Genomic DNA, 12504 nt, shown 5'->3' with positions numbered 1-12504 from the left:
TATTTATTTTTTGCGGTACGCGGGCCTCTCACTGTTGTGGCCTCTCCCGTTGCGGAGCACAGGCTCAGCGGCCATGGCTCACGGGCCCAGCCGCTCTGCGGCATGTGGGATCTTCCCAGACCGGGGCACGAACCCGTGTCCCCTGCATCAGCAGGCGGACTCTCAACCACTGCGCCACCAGGGAAGCCCTGTTTATTTTATTTATTTATTTTTGGCTGCATTGGGTCTTTGTTACTGCGTGTGGGCTTTCTCTAGTTGTGGCGAGCAGGGGCTACTCTTCGTTGAGGTGCGCGGGCTTCTCCTTGCGATGGCTTCTCTTGTTTTGGAGCACGGGATCTAGGCGCGCAGGCTTTAGTAGTTGTGTCATGTGGGCTCAGTAGTTGCGGCACATGGGCTTAGTTGCTCCACGGCATGTGGGATCTTTCCGGACCAGGGCTTGAACCCGTGTCCCCTGCATTGGCAGGCGGATTCTTAACCACTGCGCCACCAGGTAAGCCCCACCTGGATATTTCTTTGCAGAAAATTTTTTAAACCATTTGTCCATTTTCAAATAACCACTAGATAATACAACCTATAACTTAACTGGGTACACACAAAATACAATAGATGGCAAAATAATTTACAATCCAGTGAAATTATCAACAAAACATGGACATCATTGTCAAGCCGTCTTGTTGGGGAATTCTGTTTCCCAACAGGATTCCATGTGTCCTAGACACATAGTCATATGACATATGAATTGAATAGGGTGCCAGGGTCATTCGGAGCATTGACTTAGTACAATGTAAATTCTTTCTTGTTTTTTAAGATAAATAAATAAAAACAGAAGTTTTATACTCTCCTGTGTCAGCATTACAGGATGGCTATATCCCATCTCAGGAATCACTGAGATTAAATAACTTCTTCCTCTGTGGTCCCACCTGTACCTATAGTTAAAAAAACAAAGTTAAACTTTTCTTTTTAGTAAAGTTACAATATTTGGAAACTAGAGAAAAATGTAAAAATAAAAATAATCTATGCTAATACCCCCTCAGAAAGGATCACCTAAAATCTTGGTATAAACCCCTCCAAGCTCTTCTTGGGTATTTAAAAAAATAGAGTTAGTATTATACTGTTTATATAATATTGTATCACAAATTTTCACTTAACAATAAGTTTCTGTGTTTTTAGCAACTCCCTGTAAATATTTTGGTAATAGTTGGTAAATATTTTGTAGATATTTTGCTAGCATAGAAAACTAACTCAGGCTTTGGGGCCAGCTTGTCCTGGGTCAGGGTCCTGGCTTTTCCCACTAATCAGCCAGGTATCACTGGATGAGTGACCCAGCCTGAGTCCCAGCTCACTCGTTTATGAAATAAGAGAAATAATACCTAACATTAGAGATTAAGTCACATAATAGATATAATACAGGGTATGTCCAATAGATGGTTATTATTATTTAGCAGAGGCTGGCCAAATCTGTCTGCCACCCTGTTTTTGTCAATAAAGTTTTATTGGAACACAGCCTTACTCGTTCCTTTATGTATTATTTATGGCTGCTTTTGCTCTGTATAAACGGAGTTACGTAGTTGTGACAGAGACCCTGTGGTCTACAGAGACTAAAATATTTACTGGTTTATACACTTTACAGAAAAAGTTTGACAACCCCTGTTATATAATATTATCACCATTTACTCTTCATAATGCTATAAACTTGAACAGAACTCCCTCTCAGTCTCCACTATGGCCTGGGGGCTCTGTGGCCTCAGGGGCCTGACCAGGGGCACTCTTTGACTTTCCTACCCAGCAGCCATCCCTCTGATAAGAGCATTTTCAGGGCAGGCAGCAGGAAATGCCAGAGTATTCACAAGCCCACCCAGTAGCCCTCAACCAGTGATGGACAGGAGGTGCTGTATATATATATACCCCAGCTGCAACCCCAACTCGGGTGGGCTAACTCTGTCCCAGCCCCCAGAGCTGCCCAGGGGATTAAACTGTAATGGCTTGGTTTGGCAACTTACTTCTGTCTCTTTCCTCTCTTCCCTGTGGTGTTTCCTGGGATCACCTCCCAGTCAATTCCTTGCGCCAAATCCTTGTCTCAGGCTCTGCTTTGAGATGCTCCTGATTTCTTCCTTCCATAGCCCTTCTCCCATGTCTCTCTCTCTCAAAAGATAACTTTGTTGATTTCCACCACGTTGGGATGTTAGTAAACAGATAAGAGCCAGGTCATAAAAAAGTTTTTATTGTGGATGAAGTGGCTGATCACCTACAAGAACCAGGGTGGATTGCTCAGGGGACAAACCCTCAGACTGACCCACTGCCCCTTCTCTGCACCTTCCCTGCCCTGTTGACTGCTCTGAGTGTCTCGGGCGCTTGGTGGCATGGCATCTTCCTGTCTGTGGGTGGTGACAGTCCTTGGAACCGGACACTGGAGATTGCATGGGGAGAGTTAGAGGACGCTCCTGAAACACGTGAAGATTTAGGAGGAGGACTTATGTAATGAAGGACTGTTTCTGAGATCCAGCAACACCAAAGTTCATGCTGTGTTTTCTCATTTTTTATTTGTTTTGCAGAGTTTTTCTGCAGCCCACAGAATGGCTTCAATGAGGGCCAGTAAGGATGGCATTCTGAGCCCAAGGGGCTGGCTCTGAGCTTCAGCTGTGGGCTTGACTCAACAGCAGGAAGGGCTGCTAATTACCTAATCTGTCTTTGTCTCTATTGGACCAGCTGGTAAACTGGGGAGCAACAGCGCATCTTGTTTGTAAGGGCCAGTTGGCCTTGAAAAAGCAAAGTAATGAAGGTGGGGCTTGGAAAACGTTTGGGTTAAGGGCAACTGTTCAGGCGTGTGTGTGTGTGTGAGCTGAGCTGCTGTTTTTTTCAACCAAAGCTCTCAGGAAAGGTAGGGTTGACAGAACCCACAGATCTAAAGACTAGGTTACAAGCTCTGTGTCTTGATATAGACCACTTGACTCCTGGCCTGGTGCCTCAGGCCAGATCTGAGACGCCTCCAGGGGGAGACACTCGTGGGGCTCCCATCCAGCCTCAGAGCGCATGTGCCCGCATGGGGCCTGGGTGGCTCCGGGGCCAGGGAAGCCTGGGCGGCTCCGGGGCCAGGGAAGCCTGGGCAGTCCTTCCCTGCTCTTCCTCCAGGACGCGTGTGAGCAGCCTCCTGCAGTGTCTCCGAGACACGGTCAGACGCTGTGATCTTCCTGCCCTCTGATGCGGGTAGCTGTCAAGAATGGCAGTCAGCGTGGTGATGTCAGCTTTCAGGGGAAGATTATGTTCCCATGCCAGGGCCTGGCCACTGCCTAGACAAGCGGCCATGGTCATCAAAGGAGTAAGAGGGGTTTTAATGCTTAGAGGGAAGGTTCTCCACACTCTCCGCCTCTGGGTAATGGGGGGTTGGCGGTGGAAAAGAGGCCCGGGCAAGGTAGGGGACAGGGCAGAGGCTCCTTCGAGCCTGTGCGTGGACAGCTGGGGAAGCAAGTGGGCAGGGGCTGTGTGCCTGGCTCCCAGTCAGACTCGAGCCGGGAGATGACAGCTTTAAAAAGTAAACTTTGAAATACGCTCATCATTGAAAATTATGAACATATGGAAAAGTTAAAAGAAGAAAAAAAAAATCATTCTATGCCCAAACCAAAGACAGCTATTAACATTTTAACATTGTCTTAGTGGTCTTAAAAAAAAAAAAATCTCATTTTGAAAACATAGTTGAAATAATATTGTAGGCAGTTCTGCATTTTGCTATTTTTTTCATATTATAGCGTAAACGTTTCTTCACTACACTAAAACATTCATAAAACAATTTTAATGGTCTTATAATATCCTGAGGAAGTACTGTGTATCAGTGAGGGTCCAGTGGAAAATAGAAACACTCTAAGTATTTTAATAGAAAGAGTTGCCAGCAGGGAATTGGTTCCATGGGTGCAGAAAGAGCCAGGGAGGCAAAGCCAAGCAGAGGACGGAGGGGGCAGCCCAGAGATGAGCAGCATTGGAATCCACTTCCAGCCCGAGGGCTGGACGGACAAGGGAAGGGGATGCTGTTACGTCTAGAAGCGGGGACTGTAGGGCGGGAGCTGGAGCAGTTCTAGAGACTGCAGAGGAGATCACACCAGAGATGCTACAGGCAGCAGAGATAGAGGGGTAGATGCCCAGGTTCCTCCTCCTTCCCGCCTTCCACCTTGCAGCAGTGTCTCTCATGGGCTATACCTGACGGTGGCCCCTTCCTTGCTCTAGACCTTCACTGGCTCCCATTACCCACAGCATAAAAAGAAAACTCCTTGCTCTGCTCTAAAGGCCCTTCCCAGCCTGACTCCAGCTTAAATGTCCATCCCGCCATCTCCTGTCTCTGCCCCCTACTCCCCATGAAAAGTCCCAGTTCTAAGCCCACCAGACTTTTCATTGTTTCCTTGAATGTCTCTGTGCCTCCGTGCAAGCTGTTCCTGCATCCTGGAATGCCCTTCTTATCCTTGTCTGCCTGATGAGATCCATTCACCCTCCTAGACCCAGCTCAACCGTTACTTTGTCTGTGAAGCTCCCCCTCACCCCTTCTCTGGGGCAGACGTAGTGGGATCTTCAGCGACACCACCTCGTCCGGGGCATTCCCGGCGGTATGTGTCTATCCGTCCCCCCGCTAGAGTGTGCGCCCCTTCGTGGTCAGGGCCCCCTTGAGTTCCTTTTGGCAGCTTTTACCCCTGTGTGCCCTGCCACAGGGTGAGCACTCAGAGGAGCACAGCTGAATGTTTGAAAATGCTGTTTTCCTAGATCTGTAGCTATTGACCCGGAGGGCTGTTAAGTGAGAAAAACAAATTGCAGAGTAATACATGTGAAATGCCCTGATTTTAATAAAAGCAAACAATGGCACCGCCTATGTATGTTTTGTGAGCATGGAGGAAATTGTGGAAAGATCCACGCCAGGCTGACTCCCGTTGGCTGCCTTACAAGGGGTGAGATACAACGGCTGTACGGAAGATGAGTTTTTACTGTACCTTTTAGTAGTGTTTTGAAAATGATGGGGCACTCATGTTACCTTTTTAACTTTTGAGAAGGAATTTACATTAAAAGTTTAGATAATATGAAGGAAAATTATGGTTTCCTCCTTAGAATTTGGCTGGGTCCACATTACCTCATTCCCCTCTTTCTGGAAACTTCCTGGACCCTGGAGTCTGTGATGGGGATCCATCGGCTCTCAGTTCCAACCCTCTGCTTAGACTGGGGTCCACTCCGGAGGAGAGCTCCGCACAGGGGGCTGAGGGGGGGAAGGCTGAGGAGGAAAACTTCGCACAGTCTTTGGACCCCATCAGTCCCCAAACTCTAAGCTCAAAAAATTCAGTCCTTGACTCCCAGGCTGAACTTAAAGTGAGAGGCTGGGCTTAGCTTGCATTACAAATGTCCTGAGCCATGCAGGCTCTTAAGAAAACTGGTTCAGCCCCAGGCTTAATCCCTGTGGTGCATTTTTTTCCCCAAGACATCAAGTTCATGGCTCTGCAATATCTGATTTAGATGTTTGGAAAATGTATTCTTTGACAAGGCTTAATTAAAGTGGATGGCACCTACATGGGAACATTTTACAATTTCCATAACAAACACTGTTATTACCAGGAGCAATGTATTTTTTTGTTCTATTGATGTCTTTTATAGTGATGTCATAAAAAGAAGATTATGACTTCTCATTATGAGACAGATGGAGGAGAAGACGCATTTTGATTACCAGAGAGGGGAGTCTGTTCTTTCCGGTTACCTTAACAGCCAGCAAGGGCTGCACTGGACGTGAATGGGAGGTCCAGGCAAATGACTTTTTTATGGGCCTTGCTTTATTGCAGCTTCCTTTTGTACATTTTAGAGCGAGAGCCATCATATGTGAAGCTGATTTTTCAGTTTGGCTAGAAACGAAGGTTCCACAGATTGTTATGTCTTTCTGAAACTATTACTAAAAATTAACAAAATTCACTTTCTGCCTCTCAATTTAGCAAGAAGAAGCTGGCTTTCCTTTAAAAATCCGTTATAATTAAATAACACTTTACATTTATAAAGTATGGTGAGAATCATCCATGTTTTTCTTTTTAAAATATTTTGTATTATAAGAGTAATACATTTTCATGGTAATAAATTGGGAAAACAGTCCTTCTCTATATTAAAAAAAAGTAGCCAGTTTTACCTACTCATACGATGGGCATTTTTGCCATATCTTTAATTGTTTTAAACACCCTTTTATTTATTTTCTTCAGCTTTATGGCGGTATAACTGACAAATAAAAATATGTATATTTAAGGCATACGACATGATGTTTTGACATATTGCAAAATGATTATCACAATCAAGTTATTAACATTTTTATGACCTCATCTTGTTACCATTAGTGTGTGTGTGTGTGCACTTAGAAGATTCGATGTAAGATCTATCCTTTTAGAAAATTTCAAGAATAGTACAGTATTGTCCACTATCATCATCACCATGCTGTACGTTAGATCTCCAGAACGTCTTCATCCTGCGTAACCGAAACTTTGTACACTTTAATCAACATCTCCCAATTCCTCCATCCCCGCAGTCCCTGGTAAACACCATTTTTAATGGCTTCATGATATTTAACCTTGGATTTTCATATCATTTATTTAACCGATTCTCTAACGGTGGACATGGATTCTTTTCAAGTTGTTCATCTGTGTAAATAACACCGTGATAAAATTCCTTAGAGAAAATCTTTGTCCGTCTTGCTGATTAGTCTAGAGTTAACTCTGGAAGTGAAATTACTGGGTCCGAGTGTTTAAACGTATAGCCAGCTAGCTTTCCAGAAAGTTTGTACCGATTTACACTTCATATAAGAACACATAATGTGTATCCTGAACATGTTTATTAACCTTCGCCAGGCAGAAATACCGTCTTATTTTAGTCTCTTTTCCTTGATTACAGCAGTACTTGAGGCAGCGGAGGTAGGTGTCTGGGCCAGCTCATGGAGGGCCTCGAATGTCCTTGGTGCCAGGGATGAACACCTCGCTCTGTTTGAGGGACATTTTAGAATAATTCCATTGAAATTCTGTGCTTTGGGTCAAAATAACAGTGATGTGTTTATGGAGTGTGTCTTGCTTCCTCCTCGCCATCAGAATTACCAGTGACGGTCTACACACCTAAAAGGGGATTAGACCTCCTGTGATTTCCATCTGACTTAAGAAATAATCATGTCATATACAAATCCGTGAAGCCCAGGGTAGATATTATTTTTTAAGCTGACTTCATATAGAGTCAATTACCCCGAGCAGATTATGTTTTTAGTTCAGACTAATTATCCGTGAATTAGGCACCCTGGAGGATGTTCTGGCCACATCCATAGTCAGGGAGCATTGAGCCGGGCAAGGGAAGCACATCACTGAAGAATCGGGGAACTTCAGAGACACGGCCGAAAGGCCAGAGGGAAGACTCTGGCTTGTAACATATTTGTGGAACTAAATGGGGGGACAAAAAGCAGAAGCACTTAATTAATTTCTCTGGGAGCTACTAACTGATGAACCTTTACCGGAACTTTCCAAATTTCTTCCTTTGTTTCAAATCCAATGCTCATTGTGTTTTGCATACCTAACTAATTAGAACATGCATTTCCTTACTTGGCCAAGGGTACGTAATTGATCATGCTGGGCTCCTGAAACCATCTTAGGTGAGTTTTTTGAAATACATGCAAATTGACTTTTGCCACCAGTGATGCAGTCCAACAGTGGAATCCAGGAGTCCTAGGAAAAGGTTTGGAAGTGAGTGTACTTTCCTTTACTTGGCGATTATTAAAGTCGCCAAGGGGTTAGGTGCTCATTTTACTGATAGACGATTGAAATAAAGAAGCAGTATGCGGCGTATTTGAAATTTCTGGGATCAGGTTCACACCTTGCTACAGGTGTGGGTCATTGAACTAGACGGCCTCTGCAGAAGTGCCCACGTGTCCCTGTCACAAGGCAGCCCAGGCAGCTCACTCTCCTCACCGAGGCCCTGTCTCAGCAAGGCTGGTGCTCTATTGCCAAACAGACAGCCTGGACCCAGGCGTGGGACACCCAAAACAGGGCACCACAAAAATGAAGAAAGTTTCAATTTCATGGACTTATCCAGAATTTTTCAACCTTAGATATCTAGGAAAAGCTATTTTGACTTTCTCATAGCTTAAGTTTTGTTTGTGTTAGGATTTGGAGTCTGTTTTGAATAACAGACATGGGTAAGGACGGGCAGCAGGGTACCATAATTTTTTCAGAGCTTAGGGTCACTAAATGATTTAGCTGGACGCAGTGTCAGCTAGAGGATTCTGTGCAGGATGAGAGGACCAATAAGGTTATCTCTCCGGAATCTCGCAGTGTAGGCTCTACAAAGCTGGAGTGTGAAAACCATTTGAAATGCCTTTTATCCAATGCTACAGAGCTCCCAAATGAAGCCTCTTTGCTTCCTGTGGCTTTTCCAAATAAGGAGTGAGATGTTATTAGTATAAACGTCAATGTAAATATGCATCTGGGTGTCAGGCCTGTTAGCTACTTACCCAGAGGGATTTTACAGCCTCAGGTGGGTTCTATCCAGTGCTGGAAACAGAATGAGATGAGACCAGGCTTTCCTATTTTAATTACTTTTCTATTTGGAGCAATTTCAAAGATGTCTTGTTAATTTTCAACAGCAGGGTTTGAGGGTAAATGTGAAGGGATGCTCTTTTCATTTCTCTTTGGGTTTTCTAGCTTGCTCGAGCCAGATGGCTGTCCTGCAGCTGTTCCATGGAAAACACTGTGCCCATACAGGGCTATCAGATTATTAATGCTGGGATCAGCCGGTCACATTCTGTTTTGGTCCATATGCACGTGTCTTATGTCAAGGTTATCTAATACTTTACACTGATGGAAACCAAGGCTGAGCTGGGGAAATCTTTATGGAGCCCAAGTGGTTCACCCACAGAGGTCAGAATTACCTGCATGTAGGTGATTCGACCTGATGCAAGAGAGCTGAAAGTAGAGACTCAGCTCTGTAAGTTCCCAGATGACTAAAAAGATGCGTTGTCACACTCAGACAGGCATAAAGAGAGAGATGCACAGGGAGAAAAGGCAGTGAGAGGAGGGGCCTGTGCTGGCCTCCATGCGCTTGGCCTCCATCCTCTGGGCCAGAGGTCACAGGTCGGAGGCCCACCTGCCACCTTCTGCCCACAGACACATGTTTCTGGCAGAAAGTTTAAAAATCTTGACTCAGTTCTCAACCTTTTTTAAAAGGTAGTGATTTCATATAAAATTCTGACTTTCAGGGGTTTTTTTTTTTGAAAAATTCCTGGTAACATAGCCTATCTGTGCCCATAGCAACCATTTCTGGAACTGCGTGGGGACACCTCTCAGTGTTCCCACCAGAGCCCTTTTCACTCTGTATCGTGCCCCCTCCCCTTCCTGCGCCCAGCCTTGCTTACTCCTGCCTGTCCTCTGGGTGTCTGAGCTGTGACCTTGGCTCTAAAGAGATGCTGTAAAACACCAGTCTGGGCAAATCTCAAGTCTTTTGTCCTGCCCAGGCCTCAGTTCTCCCACATGTACAAAGAAGAACTGGAAGAGAGAGGGTCCAGAGTCTCTCCCAACTCTCCCATTTTGTGCTTCTGGAATGATTAGGAATTTAAAAATAATTATTTTGGGTATATATTAAAAGCCCATTCCATTTCTTTGGCTTGCAGAATTCTGAAATTCATGAAACACAAAGCCGTTTGTAATTTGATCTTGTGACCCCAAGGCTTCCAGTAGCTTGGAACATTCTGGGGAGAATGGAAGGGGTAGTTTTGCTGTCGGATTAGTCTCACATTTTAAACCAGCCAGGAGGCTGCAGGGACAGGCTATGGGCAGGTAGGCACCCTTGCTCTGTGCTTGTCTGGTGCCATTTGTGTGACTCCAGCATGGGTCTGTTGAGCCCTGTCGGTTTTACAGGCCCGTCTCTTGGCCTGAATCTGGGTATGTTCTCTTCCATCACAACCCATTTCTGGGATGAGGGGACACCGGACCAGGAATTAGCCCATCTGGATCCTTGTCTGGAATCTGCCGTGGACTCACTGCTTCATCCTGCTCACATCCCTTTCCGTTTCCACCTCTGAGATTGGAAGAAATTTCTTCAAGCTCTGACATTCTGTGGTCCTAAAGTGCATCCTGTGCGTCCATGGGGGACATCAAGGGAAAGCCCCCAGAAGTTGCTAGGCCCGCTTGCAGACAGCATGTCGGAAACAGGCCACAGAGCAGCAGGGGGTCCAGAGTGAGCTGTGGCCACTGGTGTCAAGAAACTTTTTATCTAGTGGGAAAGATAAAGCATATACTTAAGACTCTACCATAGGAGAAGAAGTAAGTGTCTTTCGTCTCCTTTTTCTCCACTTTTAAAGGTCTTTCATGTTCAACATCTAGGCCTTTGCAGTGAAACAGAAAGAAAGAAATTAAAAAGAAATCCAGAAAAATAGGAAATTGGGTTAAATTTCCCCTGTCAGATTTATTTCTCTGAAATATAGGTCCTATGATGTACTCAAAAATTCTCTGTCCCTGGGGTGGGTTTGGCTCAAGTTCAAATTCTTCGGCTGGCCCTGTCCCCTTTGGCATGACGGCCTTCTGCATCCTCACCAGGGAGAGGAATCCTGACTCTTGGCCCTGTCCTCCCCTCCACCTCCCTATTCCTGCTGGACCTGCCCCCCGACCCTCCGTCTGCGCAGACCCAGGCCTGTTCCTGGGCACAGGTTGCTTCTCCTCAAGGCTTGCCCGCTCTGTGTGTTTTGTCCCTCAGGCTCTAGTCCAGACTATTTAACCCCAGAGTTAATACTTTGAGCTCCTGCCACTGGAGCTTTGGACCTCGGGCACTCAGTAAATATTTGTTGTGTGAATAAATGAAAGGCAAGCTAAAGGGAATAAATGTTCCCCAGGCCAGGGTGGACCAGCTCTCATACAGCGTGACATCTCTCCTGCGTTCACCAACTTCTCCCCAGCTGGCTGGCACACCCTCTGTCCTGTTATCAGGATGGCCAGCGTGCAGGACTGGCCAGTGTCTCTTCCCGGCTGAAAGAGACCTGATGTTCAAGTTTGTCTTTTTTTGATGCCTTAGAAGGTGAGTTCTCTGAGTACATTTACTGTTTTCCTTCCTCTAGGTGCACTGCTGTAGGGGAGAGCCAGGCCTGTCACTTCGTCTTCCTTAACTGTAATAACTGCAGCCAAACATCATCAGTCTGACTGGTTAGCGATGAACGGTAGACTAAAGAAGGAGAAAGGCTGGCCACGCACATCACATTCGAGAAACCCACCGTTTATCTGCTCTAACTGCTTCTTACTGTGTGACCGATATTGCCCAGACGTTACTCAAATTCCTGTTTGAATGAATAGACGAAAACAGTCTTTAGTAACTGTATGTGTCAGAATTCTCCACAGAAACAGAACCCATAGGAGAACTGGTGGTTTAGATCCAGTGTAAGACCCGCAGGCTTGAGACCTAGAAAGAGCTGAGTTTTTAGTTCAGTTTGAGTCCAGAGGCAGGAAAAAAAAAAAAGGAATCCCAGTTCAAAGGCCACCAGGCGGGAGTTTCCTCTTACTCAGCCTTTTTGTTCTATTCAAGCCTTCAAATGAAGCCCACCCACGGGAGGGAGGACAATCTACTTTATTCATCTTCCGAATTAAATGTTAATCTCATCCCAAAACACCCTTCCAGAAACAGAATAAGGCCTGATCCAATATCGGGGCACCCTGTAGCCCAGTCTTATTGACACGTAAAAGTCGCCTTCACAGGAAGCAAATCAATAGATTTTTGTATAATGAATAATTTTTAAGTGGTTTACAGAGCTTGAGCCTATTTTGTTCTGTTTTACATTGTCTAAATGTTCTGCAATTTTATCTTCACCATGAGTGAACCTACTTCTCAGACCATTGAAAAGGGGGAGAGAAAGGGAGGGAAGGTGAGTAGCGAGCGGCGAGGGGCACACATGCCTCTGTAAGGGATCCCCCCCTTGTTTGCATGAGAATGTGAGTCGGCTAGTCCCGAGACCAGCTTGGCAGATGGAGGCTACCTGGCTTTCATGAGATTTGGAGGCCGTGTTTCGTCTTCAGGAACCAGAATTGAGAAAGCGTGGGGGACTTCAGGAGATAATTAAGAGGCAGCAAAACGGATTTTATCTCCGACACTCTGGGCTATTTCTAATACTGGTTTTACTGAGAACAAGCCACTTGAATAACGCATTAATTAATTACTGATAGGTATATTTGATTGAACGTTGCTTCTGTGATAAAATAAAGTGCTCACCATGTATTATTTACTATACTAGATATTTTATATGTTTTCTTATTTGATCCAACCAGCCAACCTACTGTCTGCGTTTTTGTCTCCATTTTACAGATGTTAAAACTGAGGTTCAGGGACACTAAGCTACCGAGTCAGGTTGCAGAGCTGGTACACGTGGAGCTGAAACTGACATGTTGATCATTCTGACACCAAAGCCCATGCTCTCCAACCTCCGTGGTTCTCACCTTTGTGAGAACATGCTGGTTTTCATACAGGCTGAGCCGTCATTCCCAGGGGCCTCTT

The 12504-nt window shown here is 45.3% G+C and overlaps 1 long non-coding RNA gene across 1 annotated transcript in view; it reads left to right on the top strand.

Annotated features, from left to right (window-relative positions):
• The window catches only part of LOC114487382 (uncharacterized), a 65049-nt gene extending 52780 nt beyond the window's left edge, over positions 1-12269 (top strand). The window contains exon 5 of the long non-coding RNA XR_003682435.2: positions 11081-12269. This is a non-coding gene — a long non-coding RNA (uncharacterized lncRNA). The remainder of the gene's footprint in view (positions 1-11080) is intronic.
• The last annotated feature ends 235 nt before the right edge of the window (positions 12270-12504 follow it).

Source organism: Physeter macrocephalus, chromosome 12 (genome assembly GCF_002837175.3).
Source record: "Physeter macrocephalus isolate SW-GA chromosome 12, ASM283717v5, whole genome shotgun sequence".
NCBI classification, from domain to species: domain Eukaryota; kingdom Metazoa; phylum Chordata; class Mammalia; order Artiodactyla; family Physeteridae; genus Physeter; species Physeter macrocephalus.
Note: the sequence above shows the minus strand (reverse complement) of the source record. Positions and strands in the feature narration are given on the sequence as shown.